The sequence below is a fragment of the Apium graveolens genome, chromosome 4 (genome assembly GCF_009905375.1).
Source record: "Apium graveolens cultivar Ventura chromosome 4, ASM990537v1, whole genome shotgun sequence".
NCBI lineage: Eukaryota > Viridiplantae > Streptophyta > Magnoliopsida > Apiales > Apiaceae > Apium > Apium graveolens.
The window spans coordinates 186,073,760-186,100,944 of record NC_133650.1 but is presented as its reverse complement, the minus strand read 5'-3'; the positions used below and the strand labels follow the sequence as shown (position 1 = coordinate 186,100,944).

Genomic DNA, 27,185 nt, shown 5'->3' with positions numbered 1-27,185 from the left:
TTATTACATTGGCAACAAATTTTAAATCTAATTTAAAATCGAAACAATGAGTGGCATCTAGTAATACATCATTGCTACCCAAGTAATAATAATTGAATTGGTGATCGATTAAACCTTTCGTGAATAATGTACAATGTAATATAATCCCTTTAACCAAATATTATAGATTAAACTAGAGGCATGTAATGTGTCATTCTCAGCATAGTTTAATCCAAGTTTCCTTGATCAATGAGTAGACTATCATATCAAATAAATATTTGAGCGTGGCCATGCATTTCATAGTCTAGCTCACACAAGAGGCCAATAATATCAATCTTAAAATCAGGAGGGTTAAATCCCATCTAGATCATTCATATTTCTCATACGATTCATATCGTACCCAATGTCCACTTTTATCATTACCTGGTCAAGGATAACTTTTAATGAAATCAATGTATATTAATTCTCGTATCGAAATATAATGACTTTAGGTCTAAGGACCATTACATCATTATCACTGTGAGAATTACTTATGACACAACAGACATGTAGAATCTCACATTGGGTCTGTCCAACACCATATACATATACATCTGCCTGTGTTTTTGACTTTAGTATCACTAGACCTATAATCATTGAGATATGATCATCAGTCAATAAACACACCAGTATTAATGCATTATTATTGTCCCTTAATAATAATACTCGACTAGGGACCCTTAGAAATATTGATACTATTCTCATAATCTCATTTTTAAGTCACATCCTTAGAGATATAGAATTGCATATCATATTCCAAGGATATTATTAATCTAACATTTATATCGCAGTAAATTAAGAGTTAATAAATTATAAAGTGAATAATCGATAGAACATAAACATTAATAATCCTAATGTCTTAAACTAAAACATCATATTGTTGTCTCTAGGGCATAAACACTAACAATCTCCTACTTGCACTAGAGCCAATCACCCATGTCTCTAATACTCATGAAACTAGTATGACCATCGTACTTCTGCCTAGACAAAGTCTTAGTCAGTGGGTCTACAACACCATCATTAATATGCACTTTACATTTATATCTTCTTAATCATTAATCTCATTAATAAGACGATATTGCCTAAGGACATGCCTAAACAGTCTCCATGGCTGTTTCAAAAAAAAATCAATATATTCAACTTCCAAAATATCATCAATGTTCTTGTTGTGAACTATTTAAGCTAACATCAATTATATTTAAACAAAACACAAAACAGACATAAACTCGTAATCATCCTTGTCTGTCCAAAAATTAGGTTTAGAAACTAGTATCAGTGTAACCCTTTACAACCAGTTCCCTATCTTCTCCATACACCAAAAATAAATCTTTAGTCATCTTTAAGTACTTAAGAATATTCTTGAAAACTATCAAGTGACCCTCACCTGGATTAGACTGGTATCTGATCGTCATGCTCAAAACATATAAAACATCAGGATAAATACATATCATTGTACACATTATAGATCCAATTGCTAACGCATTTGGAACTTTCTCAAACGACCCTTATTATCTAATGATTTAGGGGAAAATTATCTTTTGAGATCACTATCCCATGAGACATCGAAACATATCACTTCTTTATCTCTTGCATCATAAAATGATGTAATACTTTATCAATGTATGTACTTCGAATAGGTTGATTAATCTTTTCAATCTATCTCTATAGATCTTGATCCCTAATATATAGGTAGCATCGCCTAAGTCTTTCACCGAGAAACTATTTCTCAACCAAGTCTTAACATCCTGTAGAGAAGGTATGCCATTTCTTATTTGTTATATATCATCTACATATAATACTAGGAATGTCACATGGCTCCCACTAACCTTCTTGCAAACACATGGTTCATCTTCGTTTTGAATAAAGCCAAACACTTTGACTGTTTTATCAAAATGAATATTCATTCTCCTTGAGGCTTGCTTCTATCTAAAAATAGATAGAAGCAATTACAAGCTATCTTAGTAAACTTTGGATCGACAAAACCCTCAGGTTGTATCATATATACATCCTCTTCAAGGCTCCCATATAAGAAAGCAGTTTTGACATCCATTTTCCAAATCTCATAGTCAGAGTAAGCAACTATTGCTAACAAAATCCTGATGGACTTGACTATAGTAACCGGTGAAAAAGTCTCATCATAGTCTATACCATGAATTTGTTTGAAACTTTTTGCCACTAGTCGCATCTTATAGGTCTGTACTTTACCATCCATGTCAGTTTTCTACTTGAAAACCCACCTGCACCCTATAGGTTTTACCCCTTCGAGTGGATCAACTAAATTTAATACTTTATTTTGATACATGGATTCCATCTCGAATTTCATGGCCTCTAGCCATCTCTCGAAGTCTGAACTGTTCATAGTATCTTGGTAGGTGATAGGTTTATCATTATTCGTTAGCATCGCATCACCATCTTGAGTCAAAAGAAATCCATAAGTTCTCCCGGACTCATGGTGAATTCTACTAGATCTATGAATAACATTTGTTTCCTAAATAGGATTACTTTCAACATTTTGATGTACATCCTGATCTTATTCCAACTCTGGTTCAAGGTTATCATATGGTTCTCGATCTTCATCGAGATGTATAATCCTCCCACTGATTTTCTTAGAAAGTAGTTCTCCCTCAAGAAATACAGCGGCCCGAGTAACAAACACTTTATTCTCGGTAGGATTATAAAAACTATACCCTAGTCTCACTTGGGTATCCCACAAAATAGCATCTATCAAATTTTGGTCCAAGCTTGTCAGAGGCTAAATGTTTTACAAACGCTTCACGTCCCCAAATTTTCATAAATGACATGCTATGACATTTATCACTCTATATCTCATACGGAGTATTTTGAACCGCTTTAGTCGGAACTTGGTTAAGTGTATATGCAGCCATTTCTAGAGCATAACCCCAGAAACTGAATGGAAGATCCGCTTGACTTATCATTGATCGCACTATGTCCAACAAGGTACGATTTCTCCTCTCAGAATCTCTATTCCATTGAGGTGTTCCAGAAGGAGTAAGTTATGATACACTATCACACTCCTTCAAGAAACTCTTGAAATTGAGGTTTAAGTATTCTCCTCCATGATCTGATCGTAAAACTTTTATACTTTTCTTTTCTGCTTCGGCCTTATGTATTTTGAACATTTCAAAAGAATCGGATTTGTTCTTCATAAGAACCACATATCCATATCTACTGAAATCATCAGTAAATGTTATGAAGTAGTATAAGCCCCTATTTTCCATCATACGCATTCGACCACATACATCATTATGTATAAGTCATAATCATTCGGTGGCCCTTTCACCTGATCAGGTAAAAGAAGCTTTAGTCATTTTGCCAATGAGACAAAGTTCGCATCTTCCGTATGATTCAAAATCAAACTTATCCAAGTATTCATCTATATGTAACTCAGAAATGCGTTTACCATTATATGGCTTAACTACAATGCTAGAGCTAATGTTCGATTTGAGTCAACTTAGAACATATAAATTGTTAACTAATTGTGTAACATTATAAGTCTTATCATTGAAATAGAAAAAAACAACTATTGTTTATTTAATTAAAATGAAAACCTTTCTTGTCCTGACAAGAAATTGACTTAATATATCCGCTCAAGGCAGGCACGTAATAACAATTTATCAAGTTCTCAATCTCGCCTTATGGGCAAAATTAGGTATCGAGTTCCTTCAACTAGAGCAACAACTTTTGCTCCAATTATAACCCTATACCTGAAGCTTGACAATTACTAGTATTCTTCTTTAGATCTTCCAAATAAGCTCGACAATTTAACTTCCATTCATCCAGTTATTTCCACAGAAATGACAATCATCTCCTTTAGCAACACCACTATTAGGCTTCAAAAGCCCTTTGGGATTGGACTTTGGTTTGGCACCGAATAAGATCAAATCTTCACCTTGCCTGTCCACTTTCCTTTCCCATTTGCATTCAATGTAATCATATATATGGACATAATTCATGCCTTTACCGTGTTATTTTCAGCAGTTCTAAACATGCTTAACAACTCAGTGAGTGTTATGTCTATCTCATTCCTTTTTGTTCTTAACAAACTGAGAATAAAAGTTGTTCAAAGATCGTTTGATCAAATCAAGCTGAGTCTTTAGACCATTCTTGAAACCCAAAATATCACGAAATGTCTCTCACCTTTAGAACATGTGGTGCAACCAGATATGATTCTCCCATTAATGCAAATGTATGGTGCCATATTATTGTCAAATCTTTCTGACGAGCCTATCCTTCAAACATCTTTTGAAGGTACTCAATCATATCATAAGCATCATTATGCTCTTGTTGCTTTTAAAGATCATCACTCATAATTACAAGCATGAGACATGAAACATCAGTTGCATAATTAATTTGCTTCTTGTAAGCATTTTGTTCTGCACATGTTTTATTCTCAGCTAGAAGAAATAAGGGAGGGGTTTGAGTGACATCCTTGAACCCGAGGACAATCCTCAAGTTCCTATATCAATCGAGGATGTTATTTCATGTCAGCTTGTCCTTTTCAAGGACTATTACCTAGAGAAGTTATTTGTGTTATTTGCCATTTGATATCTACAATATTAAAGTGCATAAAATGACATAGTCTACAGATGATCATTAAATTATGTTCAAGTGATTATTCATATATATATATATTCACAATATATATCTCCCACTATTTTTATCAAATCAATAGCCCTAACTATTAATTCGGAAAAAATATCTTTTATTTCCTTTCGAGTGAGCCAAGATCCATATTTCACCATGCGTTAGGTCAGCTTTGGCTTTTCTCCTACAACATGATTATTTAGGTAAACAATATTTGTCAATTATATCAACTATATAACTCTTGGATAGCTTGGTAGAACAATATTTGTTCATATTTATCTAATAAATCTCTCCAAACTATATGCCTCCAAGTTCACAATCCTATGGTGGTAACATAGTTAAGTCAAACCCAATAATCAAAAGTATCAATATACTTGAACACATCTCCCACGATAGATGGGAGTACCTCGCTTTGGCGAACCCACTCCTTATCAATCTAGGGTTAACGCATTAGACTTATTAGAAGGCATCTGATCAACTTAATATTAACTTTAGGGTTTTGTTAATTTTAAAACGATCATGATCCCATCATAAAGAGATTCCCAATTTTTCCTTGAATAAAATACTTCAAATCAATATTCGTCAATGGTTTTATTTCCAGGTAGTGAGGGAGTCACAACGGTCTCGCTTAAAACCCACAACCTTACAAGTTCAAAGAACTCGCTTTTGACAAAATCGCCCCATGTCAGAAATAAAGAAAATTTGTATTTTATTCTGTGTTTCATAAACACGAGAATCTCATAATCATTTGTTCATTTTAGAATCTTGAATCGTTACCGATTTTATCTTGTTTAGCAAGCATGGCATGGGTGTCGTATCTAATACATACATCTTTAATCTAATTAAGCATGCATCTTTATAAACTACTCTACACATACATTCATCATATGCGCATATATATGTAAAGTGCAATATACAAAAGTGGTTGGTTATGACTTCATCCTATGTGATCTTTATCAAGCTAATGACAAAGATCTAGGTCAATCTAAGGTGGAAAATAAATACAGGCTAACTATTACATGTCTTCTTTCTTGTATTGCTTCCTTGGATGGCCTCCGTGTAGGATTACCCTTGATCTTCAAATCTTCATGTATTCATGTACATTACAAGAATGAAATATGAAAACTAATCTAATGAACTTACAAGAAGAACTCGAGTTACATTGAAGATTTAATAATTACAAGATTAAACGACATGCAACCCGTATTTGAAAAACCAAAACCATTAACCTAAGATCATAAGCCATAACCATCCACCATGCTCAATTAACACAAAATAACATGTTAAAACACATAATATAATCTTAAAATATCATACTCATCATAATCTAATCATAAAAACCAAATATTGAAAGAAACAAAAAATTCGAAATTAAATCTGATAACATTAAATAGCAGATTACAGGGCCTAAACGATGTCAAACGCCTTATAGATAAGTCGATGATAGCTGATAAGTGGCATTTTATACCACTTAGAACGTCTTAAAATGGCTTAAATTGGTGTCTTGAAATCAATTATTTTGTGTATTTGATGCGTTTTTCTAGTGTTTATGCATTTCAGGGTATTAGTTGCATTTCGGGGGAGGAATCATCAAGAATAAGCCTTGGCATGTGTTCACCATTGCGAGAGGAAAGGAATGGGCAGATTACGGCGAAGAAACGGAGCAAGCTTGGAATTTTTCCAGTAGGGTCCTGCGCGCCTGCGCAGAAATGCTGAGCGGCCGCGCAGTAGCTTGCGCGCCCGCGCAGAAATGTTGAGCGGCCGCGCAGGGTCGGGGAAAAAAGCTGAATTATTTTAGACTTCTACTTCTGTGTGGCTTCCAACTTCTATGTAATCTGAGTTTTATGGGACTATTATATAGGTAGATTTGAGACGTTTTCATAGAGAGTATTAAGGATATTATGTTTTAGATTGTGTTTTACGCAAGGAGCGAAGGAGATAAGGAAGAAGACCGATTTAGCACACCGCAACGAAGAGGAAGCATATATTCTTGTGATTCTTGTTTCGTTGTAACGTTGGATTCTAGTTTTCTTGCTTTGACTTATTTACCCTATGTAATCAAAAGGAATAACTTGTGCTTAAATCGTTGTGTTGTCAATTTCTGTAGACATATAGGAACTCAACATAATTGATGACTATTCAACTTCTATCTTAATTGTGGATGCTTGGTAGAATGGTATTAGTACAATGAAAGTTGGCTTTTATCAGTTTCGTGTTATTCGATTAATGTCATCACTGTCACATGCTAAAGGTAATAACAATGGCTATAGAAGGAAGTAATAATGAAGTTGTGATCTCATGGGTGTTTTATCATTGATAAATTGAAGTGTGAGTTAAGTGGTTAATTAAGTAGTTAATTATAGTTAATATTTGATCAACAATTTTAAGTGTTATTATCTTAACATTGAGAAGTAATCATACATTGGTGAGTGAGTTTAATTAGACAATAAATTAGTCTGAGTCTCTGAGGGAACGAACTAGAAAGTATTCTATATTACTTGCGAACGCGTATACTTGCGTGAATATTAGTGCGTGTTTTCGCCCTAACAAGTTTTTGGCGCCGCTGCCGGGGACTCGGCGTATTTGTTTAGTTTATGTACTTACCATCATTGGTCATTAGGACTCAGTGATTAGGACGTAGTAGTTACTTACTCTTTTCGGTTGTGTTTCAGGTACTTTAGCAAGCGTTTATGCAAACTCGTTCTCGTGCTCGCAAGAGGACTTTAGATACAACTGAGGAGACAGACGAAGTTCTTGATATTCCGGAGAAGTTAGATTTTGAGGATTCAGATTCAGGAACTGAGCAGAAAGAACCAGTAAACATGGGAGATCGTATTGTTCAAGCTGATCCAGCTCTTATGGATTTTTCTCGGCCTAAAATTGATGACATTCAGTCAAGCATCCTTCATCCGGCTATTCAAGCTAACACCTTTGAAATCAAGCCGGGCACTATTCAGATGGTGCAGAATTCTGTTTCTTTTGGAGGAGCGGCAACTGAAGACCCCAACATGCACATAAGAAATTTTGTCGAGATCTGCAGCACTTTTAAGTATAATGACGTGACTGATGAGGCTATCAAGTTGAGGCTTTTCCCATTCTCACTGAGGGATAAGGCTAAAGACTGGTTACATTCTGAACCAGCTGGGTCCATCACTACGTGGCAAGATCTTGCGCAAAAGTTTCTGGTGAAGTTTTATCCAATGGCAAAGACTGCTGCTATGAGGAGTGCTCTTACTCAGTTTGCGCAGCAACCTACAGAATCTATGTGCGAGGCTTGGGAACGCTACAAGGAAATGTTGAGAAAATGTCCACATCATGGAATGCCGGATTGGATGGTAATTTTTATAATGGTTTGGGGACCCAATCTCGGCCCATGCTCGATGCAGCAGCTGGAGGCGCCTTATGGGCTAAAAGCTATACTGAGGCGTATAATCTTATAGAGACGATGGCTGCAAATGAGCATCAAAACCCAACTCAGAAGATGACGTCAGGCAAGGTAGCAGGTATTCTGGAAGTTGATGCAGCCACCGCTATTGCAGCCCAGCTCCAAGCGCTATCAATAAAGGTTGATTCTCTGGCTACGTATGGAGTTAATCAAATAGCTATGGTTTGTGAGCTTTGTGCAGGTTCTCATGCTACGGATCAGTGTTCTCTTGTCAACGAATCTGTTCAGTATGTGAATAATTATCAGCGACAACAACAGCCTGTGTCAGCGACCTATCATCCTAATAACAGAAATCATCCAAATTTCAGCTGGGGGAATAATCAGAATGCTATTCAGCCACCATATCAGCAAGGAGTGAGTAAACAGTTTAACCCACCTGGATTCCAGCAACCACAGCAGTTTGCTACAAGGCAATCATATCCTCAACAGGGAAGTGCAGCTGCACCTACTAGTGCTGATTTTGAGGAACTTAAGCTGTTGTGCAAGAGTCAGGCGGTTTCTATCAAGACCTTGGAAAATCAAATCGGTCAATTAGCCAATGCAGTGCTCAATCGTCAACCTGGCACTCTTCCCAGTGACACGGAAGTACCAGGCAGGAAGGAAGCTAAAGAGCAAGTCAAGGCTATTACCTTAAGGTCTGGAAAAGTAGCTGATGCTGAAAAGGCAAAAGAAGTCGAAGCTGAAGTTAGAGATGAAGAATCTAAGCAAAAGGAGAAAGCGGCGGAACCAAGGAAGACTACTGTTGAACACACTTTGCCTGAGGCTAATACAGGGGAGAAACAGCTCTATCCTCCACCACCTTTTCCTAAGAGATTGCAGCAACAAAAGCTGGATAGACAGTTTGGGAAGTTTCTGGAGGTGTTCAAGAAACTTCACATCAATATACCTTTCGCTGAGGCTCTGGAACAAATGCCTAGTTATGCGAAGTTTATGAAGACTATTCTTTCAAGGAAGGTGAAACTGGATGACCTTGAAACCGTTGCTCTCACGGAAGAATGCAGCGCTGTTCTGCAACAAAAGTTACCACCAAAACTGAAAGATCCAGGAAGCTTCACCATTCCTTGCACCATTGGCAATCTAACTTTTGACAAGTGTCTTTGTGATTTGGGAGCAAGCATTAATCTGATGCCCTTGTCGATCTTTAAAAAGCTGGATCTGCCTGATCCAAAACCCACATACATGTCGCTACAATTGGCGGACCGTTCCATTACTTACCCAAGGGGCATAGTTGAGGATGTGCTCGTCAAGGTGGATAAGCTCTTCTTTCCAGCAGATTTTGTTATTCTGGATTTTGAGGAAGATAAGAAGATTCCCATAATCTTGGGGAGGCCTTTCTTGGCCACTGGCCGTACCTTGATAGATGTACAAAAAGGGGAACTTACTATGCGGGTCCAAGATCAGGATGTGACCTTCAACGTATTCAAGGCGATGAAATTCCCTACAGAAGATGAGGAGTGCTTAAAAGTGGATGTGATTGATTCCGCGGTTACTTCGGAACTCGAGCACATGCTAATGTCTGATGCATTGGAAAAGGCCTTAGTGGGGGAATTTGACAGTGATGATGAAGATAGCAACGAGCAATTACAATATCTGAACGCTTCTCCCTGGAAGCGAAAGCTGGACATACCATTTGAATCTCTTGGTACTTCTGACCTTAAGAATGCTGAAGGGAAGCTCAAACCATCAATAGAGGAAGCACCTACCTTGGAGCTCAAACCATTACCTGAACACTTGAGGTATGCTTTTTTAGGTGATTCATCTACGCTACCTGTTATTATTTCAGCTGACCTTTCAGGTAGTGAGGAAGACAAGCTCTTAAGAATTTTGAGAGAATTCAAATCGGCTATAGGATGGACCATAGCAGACATCAAGGGGATAAGTCCTTCATATTGTATGCATAAAATTCTATTAGAGGAAGGTAGTAAGCCAACTGTGGAACAGCAGCGAAGACTGAACCCGATCATGAAGGAGGTGGTGAAGAAAGAAATTCTGAAATGGCTAGATGCAGGCATCATTTATCCTATTTCTGACAGCTCGTGGGTGAGCCCCGTACAATGTGTACCTAAGAAAGGAGGTATCACTGTGGTCGCAAATGAAAAGAATGAGCTCATCCCTACTCGAACAGTTACAGGATGGAGAGTGTGCATGGATTATAGGAAATTAAACAAAGCCACAAGGAAGGATCACTTTCCTCTTCCATTCATTGATCAAATGCTTGACAGATTGGCGGGACATGAGTATTTTGTTCTTCTGGATGGTTATTCCGGGTATAATCAGATTTGTATTGCACCAGAGGATCAGGAAAAGACTACCTTCACTTGTCCATTTGGCACATTTGCTTTTCGTAGAGTTTCGTTTGGGTTATGTGGTGCCGCGGCCACCTTTCAGAGATGTATGATGGCTATATTCTCTGACATGATTGGAAATAACGTCGAAGTGTTCATGGATAACTTCTCCGTCTTTGGACACTCATATGATGAATGTTTGAATAATCTGCGCGCCGTACTCAAAAGATGCGTTGAAACTAATTTAGTGTTTAATTGGGAGAAATGTCATTTTATGGTGCGTGAAGGCATTATCCTTGGGCATAAGGTCTCTAGCAAGGGTCTGGAGGTGGACAAGGCCATGGTGGGAGTCATTGAAAATCTTCCCCCACCCAATTCTGTGAAAGGAATCCGTAGTTTTCTTGGTCATGCGGGTTTTTATCGGCGATTCATCAAGGACTTTTCAAAGATATCTAAGTCGTTGTGCAATTTGCTTGAGAAAGATGTGTCTTTCAAATTTGATGATGAATGTTTGGCAGCATTCGAGACTCTCAAGAAGAGTTTGATCACTGCACCAGTTATTACAGCACCAGATTGGACAGAACCGTTTGAGATGATGTGTGATGCGAGTGATTATGCGGTAGGTGCAGTTCTGGGACAGCGCAAGAAAAATCTCTTCCATGTGGTCTACTATGCGAGTAAGACTTTAAATGGTGCCCAATTGAACTACACCACTACTGAGAAGGAGCTTTTGGCTATAGTCTTTGGCTTTGAGAAATTTTGATCTTATCTGCTTGGTACGAAAGTAACAGTATTCACTGATCATGCAGCTATTCGCTATTTGGTTTCTAAGAAGGATTCAAAGCCGAGACTCATTCGTTGGGTGCTTTTACTTCAGGAATTTGAGTTAGAGATCAAAGATAGAAAAGGTACCGAGAATCAAGTAGCTGACCATCTCTCTAGGTTGGAGAATCCCGATTCTACTTCACAAGATAGGACGTTAATCAATGAATCTTTTCCGGAGGAGCAGTTGTTTGCAATTCAGGAGGAAGAACCATGGTTTGCAGATATTGTAAACTATCTTGTCAGCAATATAATGCCTCTTAATTTGACATCCGCGCAAAAGAAGAAGTTTCTGCATGAGGTGAAGTGGTATATGTGGGATGAACCATATTTGTTTAGACAGGGAGCTGACCAGATCATCAGGAGATGTATCCCATTCTGTGAGACAGAGGGGATATTACGAGACTGCCATTCCACGGTTTATGGTGAACACTATGGAGGTGAGAAGACGGCAGCTCGTATTCTGCAAGCAGGCTTTTTCTAGCCTACTTTGTTCAAGGATGCTCATCAGTTTGTTTTAAGGTGTGATCGTTGCCAAAGAGTGGGAAATTTGTCAAGGAAGGATGAGATGCCATTAAATGTGATGCTTGAAGTCGAGGTCTTTGATGTGTGGGGAATCGATTTCATGGGGCCTTTTATCTCGTCTTGCAATAATCAGTACATCTTGCTGGCAGTCGATTATGTCTCAAAATGGGTCGAAGTTAAAGCTTTACCGACAAATGATGCAAAGGTAGTACTAAATTTTCTTCATAAGCAAATTTTCACAAGGTTTGGAACACCTCGGGTAATCATAAGTGATGAAGGATCGCATTTTTGCAACCGTAAGTTCACTTCTATGATGCAGCGTTATAATGTGAATTATCGAGTAGCTACTGCCTATCATCCGCAAACAAATGGTCAAGCGGAAGTGTCTAACAGAGAGATAAAGCGCATTCTAGAGAAGGTTGTTTGTCTGTCAAGGAAGGATTGGTCTTTAAAGCTCGATGAAGCTGTTTGGGCTTACAGAACAGCATACAAAACTCCACTAGGGATGTCACCATTTCAGTTGGTGTACGGTAAGGGATGTCATCTACCAGCGGAGCTTGAGCATAAGGCCTACTGGGCATTAAAGAAATTGAACCTGGATTTAGATGCAGCTGGTAAGAAAAGAATGCTTCAGCTTAATGAACTTGATGAATTTCGACTTCAAGCGTACGAGAATAACAAAATGTATAAGGAAAAGGTGAAGAGGTGGCACGATAGGAAGCTACATCCTAAGTTATTTGTGCCAGGGCAACAAGTTCTTTTATTCAACTCTCGGCTCCGACTTTTTCCTGGGAAGTTGAAATCAAGGTGGTCTGGACCTTTTATTGTCAAAACTGTGTTTCCACATGGAGCGGTGGAAATTTTTGAGAATGATTCGGACCAAGCATTCAAGGTTAACGGTCAGCGGTTGAAGCACTACTATGGGGACATGGCAAACCGAGAGGTGGTTAGTGCCATTTTGTTAACTACTTGAAAAAGGTACGGAACGTCAAGCTAATGACGAAAAAGAAGCGCTGCGTGGGAGGCAACCCATGAATTGTTGTTACAGGAACCCTTAGAAGTTAATAACCTATCCAAAAACACAAAAAAATCAGAAAACAGGGGCTGAAAAAAAATTTTTCCAGAGACCCTCTGCGCGCCCGCGCAGCTATGCTGAGCGGCCGCGCAGCTTGCTGCGCGCCCGCGCAGAAATGCTGAGCGGCCGCGCAGGGGTCGAGTTCCAGAAAATTTTTTGCAGTTCAGAAAAAAATAAAAAAAAAATAAAAAAAAATAATAAAAACACAAAAACAGTTTTAGCCCATAAACCCATGAATTGTTCCCACTACCCCATGATTTTATCCCTTAATTCCCAAACCCTAATCTAATCCACACCCTATATATACATACACCTATCCTACATATCTCCCACAAAACTTCCTACACTTAAACCCTCTCACAAACATCAAAAATCAGTTTTTACACACTTCTATTCACGAATCAATGGCACCCAAGAGAGCACGCACTATTGACAGCAGCAGCACAGTTCCTACTGCTGATTCATCGAGGGGCACTGCTGCAAGGCCTCGGTTAACTGACAGAGCTGTGGAGGAGGAGTACACTAGGCTGTTGGGTAAGCCGATTCTGAAGGAGAGGGGGTTTTTACCATCAGGGAGGGATGGTGAGTTGTTGCCCATGATTGCAGAGAAGGGGTGGATAGCTTTTTGTGAGTCACCCGAAGCAGTACCGATGAGCGTTGTTCGCGAGTTCTACGCGAACGCGAAGGCTGAAAAGAATGGGTTTTCTGTAGTCCGTGGGCTGACGGTTGATTATCATCCTGCGGCGATTCGCCGTGTGATTGGACAGCGAGAGAGGAAGCCCGAGGAGGAGAACTGGAATGAAAAGACTGCTGAGGATTTTGACTTGGATTTGATTTGTGCGACTCTCTGTCGACTGGGCACAGTTTGGAACCGCAGTCCAGCCAATAATGAGTATCATCACTTTCCGGCGATCGCCATGAACAGGTATGCCCGTGCATGGAATGCATTTATATGTGCTAATATTTTGCCTTCTTCACATGCACACGAGGTCACAGTTGAGAGAGCACAGCTGTTGTGGGGAATTCTGAATGAGGAATACTATGTGGACCTTGGTGAGTTTATCTACCAAGGGATTCTGAAGTTTTTGAGGGGAGCAAAGCATATGAACATCCCTTATGCATCCACGGTTACGAAGCTATGCCGAGCAGTGGGAGTGAACTGGCTGGCTCATGAGCAGTTGCAGTTGCCAGCAGCTCCGATAGATTCTGGCACTCTGAATGGGATGCAGGAGTGGACCGGTGGTGAGCCTGAGGAGCATGGGCTGGGTTATCGTCTTCCAGGAGGGCGTCCAGCACGAGGTGCTACTATGGCTAGGCCAGGGCGTGGTGAGGCTGGTTCGTCGAGAGCTCAGGAGGGTGCTGGGATGGGTGATGCCCAGTATAGGAGGCTTTCACGGTGGATGGATGCCATGTATGAGACGCAGAGTAGGTTTGCTCAGGAGCTCACCCTTGCGTTAGGGACTGCTTTTCGAGGCCTTGGAGCTGATATCCAGTGGCCAGTTTTTGGTGAGGACTCTGCATACCCGCCGCCTGATACTCCACCCGCTGAGGGTGATGATGATGACTCCGAGTAGGTATACCCTGTGTTCCTTTCTACTACTTTCACTGAGGACAGTGAAGATTTTTAGTTTGGGGGTGGTAGTTAAAGGAATATTGTGTGTGTGTCATTTAGTTGCATATTCATGATAGTTAGTTCATATAGTTGCATAATTTATGCCATATAGTTTTTTTTATGAATGTCATGTAGATCATGCATTTACTATGAACCCTTTTGGAATGATTTATCGACTGAATTGTGATATTGATGCGAGTGTAGTGATAGCATTAAAGTGATATTAAGTTGTGTAGGTTGATATGCATGCTAGAAACAATTGTAAATCCACTGAGTCTTAAAGAATGCGTAAGGGCTAGATTGTTGTTATGATTTGGTTGTTTTCAAGGTCAATCTATTTATTATGCTTAGAATTCGATTATAGGTTCTTAGTGATAAAAACATGAAAAAGAAATATTTTTTGGAGAAAAAAAAATATGGAAGTTGTTGCTAGTTGTGGCTAGGCGTCAAATGGCTAGTAGCCGGCTCGCTTATGTTGCGAGTAGTCTAGGGTTGAGTAAGATGGAGCGAAACGCACTTGCTCAGAAGTTATGAAAAAAAAAAAATTCTGCATAATTGATCAAGAGTGGGCTCTTTGGTATTCGAGTTATTAAGTTCTTAGGGGACTTTGTGCCTAGTGACCTAAGGCTTTTAGAGTCTGGGATCCGCTAACCTAACGCTCGTTACATGGATACCATTGTATAAGTCTTTTGGGGACCTCACTCATTGCACGGTCAAATAAGCATTTGAGTTGTAAATAAAAAGCACAATTCCGTAGTAAGCTCCAGAGTTCTTGTAGTGTTGTATATCACTTTGTGCCTAGAATTTTTATTCTTTTTATAATCGTAGGATTGCCTTGAGGATAGTCTAGTCATAGTAATTGGTCTAGTTCCGAAGCATATCTGTTAAGCATTTGCACACACCACGTTTCTGGCTATTTGTCCGGTTGCATGAGTTTATTGATCTTTAGATGTCTAACTGCATTCGTTGAGATGTGACAATTTGGTTGGTTAATTGTAGTAAGGGGGATCGTTGCATTTTCATATAGATTGCATTCATGCATATTTTTATTTGTTTTGAGTCTGTGACGCTTGAGGACAAGCATCGATTTAAGTTTGGGGGTGTGATAAGTGGCATTTTATACCACTTAGAACATCTTAAAATGGCTTAAATTGGTGTCTTGAAATCAAGTATTTTATGTATTTGATGCGTTTTTCTAGTGTTTATGCATTTCAGGGTATTAGTTGCATTTCGGGGGAGGAATCATCAAGAATAAGCCTTGGCATGTGTTCACCATTGCGAGAGGAAAGGAATGGGCAGATTACGGCGAAGAAACGGAGCAAGCTTGGAATTTTTCCAGTAGGGTACTGCGCGCCCGCGCAGAAATGCTGAGCGGCCGCGCAGTAGCCTGCGCGCCCGCGCAGAAATGCTGAGCGGCCGCGCAGGGTCGGGGAAAAAAGCTGAATTATTTTAGACTTCTACTTCTGTATGGCTTCCAACTTCTATGTAATCTGAGTTTTATGGGACTATTATATAGGTAGATTTGAGACGTTTTCATAGAGAGTATTAAGGAGATTATGTTTTAGATTGTGTTTTACGCAAGGAGCGAAGGAGATAAGGAAGAAGACCGATTTAGCACACCGTAACGAAGAGGAAGCATATATTCTTGTGATTCTTGTTTCGTTGTAACGTTGGATGCTAGTTTTCTTGCTTTGACTTATTTACTCTTGTGACGTACTCTGTTTTAATATAATTAGTTTAGTTATTATTTTCTTGTGTTTGTTTATCATGATTTCATATGAACCCATGATGGCGATGAGTTCTATTATGGGCTAATCGTGATCATGGGGTTACAACGGATTTATTATAGAATTCTTTAGTTAATTGTTTAATACTTTAGTGTGTGATGATTGCATGATATCTAGTATTGGTTGTGCGTATTCGTCTTATGTGCGTCGCGAACATATAAGATAGGGTGTTAATCTCTTGTGAAGCGACGGTGGATCTTGAGATTTAGAACTTGCCATGCTAGCATAGGTACATGTACGTTGTGCATGATTAGTGGGTAACTCTAACAGTTTTATTTGCCCTATGTAATCAAAAGGAATAACTTGTACTTAAATCGTTGTGTTGTCAATTTCTGTAGACATATAGGAACTCAACATAATTGATGACTATTCAACTTCTATCTTAATTGTGGATGCTTGGTAGAATGGTATTAGTACAATGAAAGTTGGCTTTTATCAGTTTCGTGTTATTCGATTAATGTCATCACTGTCACATGCTAAAGGTAATAACAATGGCTATAGAAGGAAGTAATAATGAAGTTGTGATCTCATGGGTGTTTTATTATTGATAAATTGAAGTGTGAGTTAAGTGGTTAATTAAGTAGTTAATTATAGTTAATATTTGATCAACAATTTTAAGTGTTATTATCTTAACATTGAGAAGTAATCATACATTGGTGAGTGAGTTTAATTAGACAATAAATTAGTCTGAGTCTCTGAGGGAACGAACTAGAAAGTATTCTATATTACTTGCGAACGCGTATTCTATACTTTCTAGTTCGTTCCCTCAGAGACTCAGACTAATTTATTGTCTAATTAAACTCACTCACCAATGTATGATTACTTCTCAATGTTAAGATAATAACACTTAAAATTGTTGATCAAATATTAACTATAATTAACTACTTAATTAACCACTTAACTCACACTTCAATTTATCAATAATAAAACACCCATGAGATCACAACTTCATTATTACTTCCTTCTATAGCCATTGTTATTACCTTTAGCATGTGACAGTGATGACATTAATCGAATAACACGAAACTGATAAAAGCCAACTTTCATTGTACTAATACCATTCTACCAAGCATCCACAATTAAGATAGAAGTTGAATAGTCATCAATTATGTTGAGTTCCTATATGTCTACAGAAATTGACAACACAATGATTTAAGCACAAGTTATTCCTTTTGATTACATAGGGCAAATAAAACTGTTAGAGTTACCCACTAATCATGCACAACGTACATGTACCTATGCTAGCATGGCAAGTTCTAAATCTCAAGATCCACCGTCGCTTCACAAGAGATTAACACCCTATCTTATATGTTCGCGACGCACATAAGACGAATACGCACAACCAATACTAGATATCATGCAATCATCACACACTAAAGTATTAAACAATTAACTAAAGAATTCCATAATAAATCCATTGTAACCCCATGATCACGATTAGCCCATAATAGAACTCATCGCCATCATGGGTTCATATGAAATCATGATAAACAAACACAAGAAAATAATAACTGAACTAATTATATTAAAACAGAGTACGTCACAAGAGTAAATAAGTCAAAGCAAGAAAACTAGCATCCAACGTTACAACGAAACAAGAATCACAAGAATATATGCTTCCTCTTCGTTGCGGTGTGCTAAATCGGTCTTCTTCCTTATCTCCTTCGCTCCTTGCGTAAAACACAATCTAAAACATAATCTCCTTAATACACTCTATGAAAACGTCTCAAATCTACCTATATAATAGTCCCATAAAACTCAGATTACATAGAAGTTGGAAGCCACACAGAAGTAGAAGTCTAAAATAATTCAGCTTTTTTCCCCGACCCTGCGCGGGAGCGCAGGACCCTACTGGAAAAACTCCAAGCTTGCTCCGTTTCTTCGCCGTAATCTGCCCATTCCTTTCCTCTCGCAATGGTGAACATATGCCAAGGCTTATTCTTGATGATTCCTCCCCCGAAATGCAACTAATACCCTGAAATGCATAAACACTAGAAAAACGCATCAAATACACAAAATACTTGATTTCAAGACACCAATTTAATCCATTTTAAGATGTTCTATGTGGACCTTGGTGAGTTTATCTACCAAGGGATTCTGAAGTTTTTGAGGGGAGCAAAGCATATGAACATCCCTTATGCATCCACGGTTATGAAGCTATGCCGAGCAGTGGGAGTGAACTGGCCGGCTCATGAGCAGTTGCAGTTGCCAGCAGCTCCGATAGATTCTGGCACTCTGAATGGGATGCAGGAGTGGACCGGTGGTGAGCCTGAGGAGCATGGGCTGGGTTATCGTCTTCCAGGAGGGCGTCCAGCACGAGGTGCTACTATGGCTAGGCCAGGGCGTGGTGAGGCTGGTTCGTCGAGAGCTCAGGAGGGTGCTAGGATGGGTGATGCCCAGTATAGGAGGCTTTCACGGTGGATGGATGCCATGTATGAGACGCAGAGTAGGTTTGCTCAGGAGCTCACCCTTGCGTTAGGGACTGCTTTTCGAGGCCTTGGAGCTGATATCCAGTGGCCAGTTTTTGGTGAGGACTCTGCATACCCGCCGCCTGATACTCCACCCGCTGAGGGTGATGATGATGACTCCGAGTAGGTATACCCTGTGTTCCTTTCTACTACTTTCACTGAGGACAGTGAAGATTTTTAGTTTGGGGGTGGTAGTTAAAGGAATATTGTGTGTGTGTCATTTAGTAGCATATTCATGATAGTTAGTTCATATAGTTGCATAATTTATGCCATATAGTTTTTTTTTATGAATGTCATGTAGCTCATGCATTTACTATGATCCCTTTTATAATGATGTATCGACTGAATTATGATATTGATGCGAGTGTAGTGATAGCATTAAAGTGATATTAAGTTATGTAGGTTGATATGCATGCTAGAAACAATTGTAAATCCACTGAGTCTTAAAGAATGCGTAAGGGCTAGATTGTTGTTATGATTTGGTTGTTTTCAAGGTCAATCTATTTATTATGCTTAGAATTCGATTATAGGTTCTTAGTGATAAAAACATGAAAAAGAAATATTTTTTGGAGAAAAAAAAATATGGAAGTTATTGCTAGTTGTGGCTAGGCGTCAAATGGCTAGTAGCCGGCTCGCTTATGTTGCGAGTAGTCTAGGGTTGAGTAAGATGAAGCGAAACGCACTTGCTCAGAAGTTATGAAAAAAAAAAAAATTCTGCATAACTGATCAAGAGTGGGCTCTTTGGTATTCGAGTTATTAAGTTCTTAGGGGACTTTGTGCCTAGTGACCTAAGGCTTTTAGAGTCTGGGATCCGCTAACCTAACGCTCGTTACATGGATACCATTGTATAAGTCTTTTGGGGACCTCACTCATTGCACGGTCAAATAAGCATTTGAGTTGTAAATAAAAAGCACAATTCCGTAGTAAGCTCCAGAGTTCTTGTAGTGTTGTATATCACTTTGTGCCTAGAATTTTTATTCTTTGTATAATCGTAGGATTGCCTTGAGGATAGTCTAGTCATAGTAATTGGTCTAGTTCCGAAGCATATCTGTTAAGCATTTGCACACACCACGTTTCTGGCTGTTTGTCCGGTTGCATGAGTTTATTGATCTTTAGATGTCTAACTGCATTCGTTGAGATGTGACAATTTGGTTGGTTAATTGTAGTAAGGGGGACCGTTGCATTTTCATATAGATTGCATTCATGCATATTTTTATTTGTTTTGAGTCTGTGACGCTTGAGGACAAGTATCGATTTAAGTTTGGGGGTGTGATAAGTGGCATTTTATACCACTTAGAACGTCTTAAAATGGCTTAAATTGGTGTCTTGAAATCAAGTATTTTGTGTATTTGATGCGTTTTTCTAGTGTTTATGCATTTCAGGGTATTAGTTGCATTTTGGGGTAGGAATCATCAAGAATAAGCCTTGGCATGTGTTCACCATTGCGAGAGGAAAGGAATGGGCAGATTACGGCGAAGAAACGGAGCAAGCTTGGAATTTTTCCAGTAGGGTCCTGCGCGCCCGTGCAGAAATGCTGAGCGGCCGCGCAGTAGCCTGCGCGCCCGTGCAGAAATGCTGAGCGGCCGCGCAGTAGCCTGCGCGCCCGCGCAGAAATGCTGAGCGGCCGCGCAGGGTCGGGGAAAAAAGCTGAAATATTTTAGACTTCTACTTCTGTGTGGCTTCCAACTTCTATGTAATCTGAGTTTTATGGGACTATTATATAGGTAGATTTGAGACGTTTTCATAGAGAGTATTAAGGAGATTATGTTTTAGATTGTGTTTTACGCAAGGAGCGAAGGAGATAAGGAAGAAGACCGATTTAGCACACCGCAACGAAGAGGAAGCATATATTCTTGTGATTCTTGTTTCGTTGTAACGTTGGATGCTAGTTTTCTTGCTTTGACTTATTTACTCTTGTGACGTACTCTGTTTTAATATAATTAGTTTAGTTATTATTTTCTTGTGTTTGTTTATCATGATTTCATATGAACCCATGATGGCGATGAGTTCTATTATGGGCTAATCGTGATCATGGGGTTACAACGGATTTATTATAGAATTCTTTAGTTAATTGTTTAATACTTTAGTGTGTGATGATTGCATGATATCTAGTATTGGTTGTGCGTATTCGTCTTATGTGCGTCGCGAACATATAAGATAGGGTGTTAATCTCTTGTGAAGCGACGATGGATCTTGAGATTTAGAACTTGCCATGCTAGCATAGGTACATGTACGTTGTGCATGATTAGTGGGTAACTCTAACAGTTTTATTTGCCCTATGTAATCAAAAGGAATAACTTGTACTTAAATCGTTGTGTTGTCAATTTCTGTAGACATATAGGAACTCAACATAATTGATGACTATTCAACTTCTATCTTAATTGTGGATGCTTGGTAGAATGGTATTAGTACAATGAAAGTTGGCTTTTATCAGTTTCGTGTTATTCGATTAATGTCATCACTGTCACATGCTAAAGGTAATAACAATGGCTATAGAAGGAAGTAATAATGAAGTTGTGATCTCATGGGTGTTTTATTATTGATAAATTGAAGTGTGAGTTAAGTGGTTAATTAAGTAGTTAATTATAGTTAATATTTGATCAACAATTTTAAGTGTTATTATCTTAACATTGAGAAGTAATCATACATTGGTGAGTGAGTTTAATTAGACAATAAATTAGTCTGAGTCTCTGAGGGAACGAACTAGAAAGTATTCTATATTACTTGCGAACGCGTATACTTGCGTGAATATTAGTGCGTGTTTTCACCCTAAGAATAGCATGAGCTATCAGTTATGTTCAGACGCTCAATTTCATATGAAATAGCATATTCGTTTGCCAAAATCGGACACCATACCCAGATTTCAGCAAATTCGCTGCATCCGATTCAGAATCGTATCAAATACGATTCCTATAATAAGAACAAATACAAAACATGTATATATCAGTATATATACAGATTATATAATCATCATATGATTATACAACTCTCATGAATATCATATATTCAAAACATATATATTCATACGCATATATAAACATAACAACATGTAAAATATATAAAATCACATACATAACAGTCATGGAATATTGTATACATGTTATCATCATAAAACCAGTAAACACATAAACGAACTAAACACTTTTTGCAAGTATCTCTGATGCCATTGTTGGGTTTCGAGCACATAAACGCAAGGGAAACAGTAATTAAAAACGTAAAAAAATCAGAATTTTCGAAACCCACCGCAGGATCCATGCGAAAAACATATATTTAATTCGTAGATCTTATTGTTTACCTTAAGAAGCTTTACCAATTGGTTGACTAATGGCGATTCAAAGCTTATTCAATCACCACGCATCCCGCTTTCGCGATCTACGCTCTATCAGTATCCACACGAATGCTTGACCTCAAGGATTTAATGTGTACTAGCACAAACTCATTTTTTCTTGCTCTCTCCATCTTCTCTCTTGGTGGCTAGGGTTTTAGTAAAAGTATTGCACACTAAAAATCAGCCACACAAGAGATATTATATAGAGAATAGAAAAATGAATTATAACTCTTAACTAATTAGGAGTTATATTTAATTCGATATTCTTATTTGTATTATAATTAAGTCTCACTTAATTATTTAACAAATAAATTTCATAATTAATATTAATAAATTTGAATATCATTATTTATCTAATTAATTAAGTCAAACTTAATTAATATTATAAATAATTCAAATTACTTTAATTTAATTTAAATCCAATTTAAATTAAATAATCCTTCAAACATTCTTTGTGTATCACCCTAAAGGTTATTATTACATTGGCAACGAATTTTAAATCTAATTTAAAATCGTAAACAATGAGCGGCATCTAGTAATACATCATTGTTACCCAAGTAATAATAATTGAATTGGTGATCGATTAAACCTTTCGCGAATAATGTATAATGTAATATAATTCATTTAACCAAATATTATAGATTCAACTAGAGGCATATAATGTGTCATCCTCATCATATTTTAATCCAAGTTTCCTCGATCAATGAGTAGACTATCATATTAAATCAACATTTGAGCGTGACCACGCATTTAATAGTCTAGCTCACACAAGAGGCCAATAATATCACTCCTAAAATAGGAGGGTTAAATCCCCTCTAGATCATTCATATTTCTCATACGATTCATAATATACCCAATGTCCACTTTTATCATTACTCGGTCAAGGATAATGTGGCGCCCTCCAAACCCGGGTCAGAAGTTTGGGGTCCACACACACACACACCTTATTTATAACCTGCTTATAATAATAATAAAGATAATAATAATATATAGTGACCCTACTTACCAACTACCACGGACCACAATAGGTTAAAGTATGTACACAAGCCACACACACACTTTATATTACAAACGTCCAAATCCCAACTATTTAAACTCATAACTGAGAATTAAACATTATTACAAACTTTTACAAACTTAATTTATCCCAAAAGATGTCTGCTAGCTTAACTCGATCAACCTGGACCCCTAGCTCTCGCACTGGGTTGTGGATCCTCGCTACCAACTGGTTCCTTCTTAACTGGAAAAGAACATAAACAACATCTCACAAATGAGCTAACTAGCTCAGCAAGTCTCAATGACAAGACTGAGTATAATGATCATCAAGTGAAAAGGGTTATGATATCAAGTGAACAATGAATTATGATTTAGAATTTGATATTATATTTTAATTTTAAAAACGGATATTATATTTTAATTTTAAAAACCAAGGTTAGGCTGCTGATCGGTCATGCACTAACCCCGAGCAAAGCACACAACACTGCTCTAACTACTGCATCTAAGGCACACATTGGCCTAACTTGACCATTAATCTGGTCTGACCACGAATCTGGTCCACAATTTTATAAAAACAATACAATTCTAACCTAATTACAGAATAAACAATGTAAAGCAATAAACAGAATCATAAACAACATTTGAGGTTCGATAATGAAATGGTTTCAATCTTCACAAGGATCAATATGGCAATTTCAAAGCTTGGATGTTAGGTAATGAAAGAATTATATAACAAAGGAATCAACGTTTCAAGGTTTCAAGGATTTGGTCTTTCAAAGCATAAGGTACAATGGGTTGAATATGTAAGTAATTCAGTTTAGTGTCTGGTATTTAGTTTGTATGTATTTGTGGAGTAGTATCGTATATTTGTGGTTCGTATTTGGGTATACAACAATCAATGGTTTAGAAAGAATAAGGTTTACGGCTCAAGATCAGTAGCTGGAATCAGGGTTTAGGGTTCAGTGCTTCATAACACTTGCAATATAGGACATGACTATCAATCAACTACAATATATCTCGAGAAAGTTCAGAACACTTGCCTGGTATTAGCTTGCTATACTGTACTAACTTCCAATCACAACCGTCTTACTCCTCGACTATCTGTTTCCCTTTCCTACGCCTTGCCTCTTCTGCTCACATATCATAAGCATCTATCAATATTCAACTCATACGATTCTATTCGACATACACTTCTATCTACCCTTCGTTTCACCCAAAACCGATTAACGGATTGAAAGTTACGCTATAAACAAGTAAACATCGAACATATAGATCGACAGTCAAACAAAAAGTCACATATAATACATAATACGTCAAATAATCAATGACATATCATTTATAAAGGAGTTTCGGGTCATAAAAAGGCTTTCAAGTATTTCAAATGATTTTTAAAATATTTTTCCGAATTAAAACGGGTTGTTGAATCAATTTCAGAGTAATAAACAGGGTTCGGTTGGACAAATCTGGCTTCAAAACAATTTTATAATAATTACCGAGCCTTGAACACAATTTAGAATCATATTTTAAAGCACGAAACTATTTTTCAGAATTTTTAAATCATTTTTAAATAATTAAATCTAATTAAATAATTAATTAAAATCAATTAATAATTAATTGAATCAATTAATCAATTAATTTTTGAATTAGTTGATCAATTAATCAATTAAATATTAACTGAAATTAATTCAGATTTATTTTTGAATTAAAAATAATTTTTGGAATTAAAATAATGATTTTTAGAATTAAAATAATCATTTTCGGATTATTTTGAAATTAAAAACAATTTTGAAAATAATTTATAAAAAGAAATCCGAAATTTGAAAGAATTCAAAACAGGAATCCAGAATTTGTAAAGTTTTGGAAACTTCAGGTACTAACTTGTAAAAACGCCAAAACAACTTGGGTTTAGGAGTAATTTGAATCAAAACCGGGTTTTTAATAAAAAAACGGGTCAACAATCGGGTTGCCAAGAACAACCCAGACCCGCCGGAAATTTTGCAGAATCCGGCGAGGTCGGGAAGCTCCGGCGACCCCGATTAATGCTCAAATCAATACGTTCTGGTCTGGTTTTTACTTGGAATTCATTTACAGCCTTCCTAGAAACACTAATCAAGTAACAATCATCACAAACCATGCCTGGAACACAGCCTCCGACCAAAATCAACATAAACTCCGGCGAAAACTTTAAAAGGCAACTCCGTACTTATCAGGAATCGTTTGTGATATGTAAATACATGGTTTTATTGCAAATTCGATATGAAACACAAAGCACCCATCAAGATCGACTGAAAACCCCTAACAAAGATTTCCCCCAAATCGAATTGAAAATATTCAAAGTAATATAAACCCTAATTTCTAAATTTCGAGAATCAAACCCAAAATTAAACATGTTATTGAACTCCAAATCAAGGGTATAATATACCAAAATGATCAGGAAAACAAGCTCTACCACATACAATCATCAAATCATACAAACAATCTCTCGAACAAAAATTCATAATTTAAATACCAAGAAATTCGAATTTAAATAATTAAATAGAAAATCACCTGATGTTTCTGGGTTGAAATTGATGAAAGATTTGGATTCTAGATTTCAGTAGTTTCGTTTTAAGTATATGTACACCAAAATTGGATATCGATAACGCCTCTGAATTTGTGTTTGATTACGAAGAACAAAATATAATTATAGTATTTTCTCTGTAAAAACTCTGTAAATACTGTTTGCAAATGATTTCTGGTACCAAAATAAAATACGGTAGAGGCAATTTATAATTACGGAAAATTAGTATCCCGTTGGATCATTCCAGATATAAAATGATACGTTTATTTATAAAAACTGATCTAAACAGTACCGGTTTTCGAGATAATTATCCAAACCAGTACATTTTGTACTGCGGTCTTGGTCTCAGCACCTGGTTACACGTATTACGAGGTGATAATTGTGATAGTTTAACAAAAAGATCTCGTTTATCAAAAATACGAGTTTTATTGATTTACCGAAACGAATAATGTATCGAAAATATTGCGCTGGGACCCGCACAGGACAAACCGTACTCCAGATCAAAAAAGTCGAAACATGGAAAATGCTCGGAATATTGCAATTAGGTTAGGAAGGAATTTTCGGAAGAGTTTCGGGTTATAAAAATGTAAAAACGGATGACGTCGGTTGGTTCCCGATTGTATAAAATAGTTTTTAAATACTCGGAAAAAGATTTTATAAAATCCATATATTTCCTATAAAATCATAAATCAACATAAAAATAAATAGGAAGATATGACAATTATCTATATTTTAGTTTGGACATATAAAAATTAAAATACTCAATTAATATTATTTTTAAACATCCAAACACATTTAACAATTAACAAATAATTCAAAGAATAAATACTGAACATACATAATAATTAATAATTACACGATATATCCCAGATATTACATCCTTCCCCCCTTAAAAGGATTCTGTCCTCAGAATCTCCTAAGAAAACAAATGAGGGTACTTTGCTCTCATATCACTTTCTAACTCCCAGGTTGACTCTTCAACCCTTGGGTTTCTCCACAATACTCTTACTAACTTTACCACTTTATTTCTCAGTACTTTCTCTCTTTCCTCTAAAATTTCTATCGGACTCTCTACATATGACAAATCTGCCTGAAGCTCTATTGGCTCATACTCGATTATATGTCTGGAGTCTGGATTATACTTCTTAAGCATCGATACGTGAAAAACATTGTGAATGTGCTCCATGTGTGGGGGTAACGCCAACTCGTAATTACGCTTTAGAATCTCAAAAGGTCCGACATGTCTTGGGCTCAGTTTTTCTTTCTTTCCAAATCTCGTTAATCCCTTCCACGGTGATACTTTCAGTAATACCAAATTCCCTTCTTCAAATTCCATGTCTTTCCTTGATTGATCTACATATTTCCTTTGACGGTCTTGTGCTGCTATCAATCTCTTCTGGATAACTTCAACAACTTCCTTTGTCTGCTGCACGAATTCAGGTCCAAGTATTTTGCGTTCTCCTACCTCGTCCCAATATACTGGAGATCTGCATTTGCGTCCATAAAGGGCTTCATAGGGTGGCATCCCAATACTGGCCTGATAACTGTTGTTGTAAGCAAATTCTACCAGGGTTAAATGCTCGTCCCAACTTCCTTTGAAATCAATAGCATAAACACATAACATTTCTTCGATTGTCTGGATTGTTCTTTCACTTTGGC

At 37.4% G+C, this 27,185-nt stretch overlaps 1 non-coding gene and 1 pseudogene across 1 annotated transcript; one reads left to right on the top strand and one right to left on the bottom strand.

Annotated features, from left to right (window-relative positions):
• The window catches only part of LOC141719215 (uncharacterized), a 300,973-nt pseudogene extending 286,433 nt beyond the window's left edge, over positions 1-14,540 (top strand).
• LOC141722340 (small nucleolar RNA R71) lies at positions 7,839-7,945 on the bottom strand. The gene has a single exon (XR_012575360.1). It is a non-coding gene; the product is annotated as a small nucleolar RNA R71 (small nucleolar RNA).
• Positions 14,541-27,185: the final 12,645 nt, after the last annotated feature.